Source organism: Arachis duranensis, chromosome 4, assembly GCF_000817695.3.
Source record: "Arachis duranensis cultivar V14167 chromosome 4, aradu.V14167.gnm2.J7QH, whole genome shotgun sequence".
Classification (NCBI taxonomy): Eukaryota; Viridiplantae; Streptophyta; class Magnoliopsida; order Fabales; family Fabaceae; genus Arachis; species Arachis duranensis.
The window spans coordinates 7,040,704-7,042,403 of record NC_029775.3 but is presented as its reverse complement, the minus strand read 5'-3'; positions in this window follow the sequence as shown (position 1 = coordinate 7,042,403).

Below are 1,700 nucleotides of genomic sequence, written 5' to 3'. Positions count from 1 at the left end.
TTTTATTAACTTTTTAAACTTTTTTCTTAAATTTATAATTATTTTAATAATTTGATTTCAACTGATACTGGTTAAATTTTATTTGAACTAATATTTTAAAGTGGTTATTATGTTAAATAAATTAGATTAATATTTCATCTTTTTTTTTAAGTTATACTTGACTAATTACTAAACAAACATTAAATTTTGTTGAAAATTTATGAATTTATACAATTTAAAAAGAAAAAAGTAAAAATATTTATTTATTAATCATATAATATTTTCTTTCTCCATAATAAGACCATTAGCCAGTTTAATAAATTCTTTTAGATTGCTTATGATTCTAGCTAAATCCTTCTTTTGTTGAACATTTACTAATTACTAAGACAAATATTAAATTTCGTTGAATATTTATTAATTTATATAATTCAATAGAAAAAGTAAAAATATTTATTTATTAATCATGTAATATTTTTTTCCATAATGATCACCTCGTCAATTTTAATAAATAAGATAAAATATATTTTTTATCATTTATGTTTGCGATTTATTTTAAATATCTTAAATATTTAGTTTTATTCAATTTTTTCTTTAATACTTTTTATTTGTGTTGAAATTACTCTGAATATTAATTCTATGTAAACTTTTAGAGACAAAATTAAAAATTTTAAAGGATCGTTTTAACACAAATTGAAAATATTATAAACAAAATTAAATGAATAAAAAATTTTAAGAACAAAATTGAATAAAATTAAATCATTTGAAATATTTTAAAAAATATTATAAATATTTGAGACAAAAAATATACTTTACCTTAATAAATACTTTTAAATTGCTTATTATGTAGCTAAATCTTTTTTGTTTGAACATTTATAAATTTTCCTAAATTTGAAAAAAAAGGCATAAATATTTTTTATTGATCATTTAATATTTTCTCTCTCCATATTTATAGTCTTACCAATAATTTATAATAAATAATTAAAAATTAAGTTACTAAAATAATATTTAAAAAATTTTATTGTTGACAAAAATATTTTCTAAAAGCACGAACAACAAAAACTCTCTAAAAATAGTTAAATTTGATAAAAATGATTATCCGTTAAGTGATCATGTTTTTGTTGATTAAAAATGTTTAATGAAATTAGAAATTTACATGCAATTTTTTTATAAAGTTGATATTTAAAAATTATTAAATAATTTAATAAAAAAAATTAAATTATTATCTAATAATTTTTAATTATTAATTTTACATAAAAATAAGTACACCTAAATTTTCAACCGGTTATAACCCTCTCACTTATCTATCCTCCAATGGATTGCCAATTTCAAAGCTGGTATGCCATCTCAATTAAAGTGACTAATACCAATTGGCAACCCATGTCCAGCAACTAGGGTTACAACATGTAGGAAGTTGAGTTATTAATAGTGGTGCGAGTTAGGGTGGTTGTGAACCTTTAATGTGCATTTGTCGTCAACAAAAACAAAATGACACAAAAATCATTTGATTGACTAATTTAATCTTTTGTCTATTTTTTAGAATGATAATATAATTTTTTAAATAAAAACAATTTATTTCAATTCATATTTTTTATTTTTGTGACACAATACAGTGTTTGTAAATATTTTTATTCTTTCTAAACAAAAAATAACATGTCAAGTTAAAAAATAAAAAAAGACCTAATTATTTTTAAATTTAAATTGGTTAGAATTTATTTGTCTTT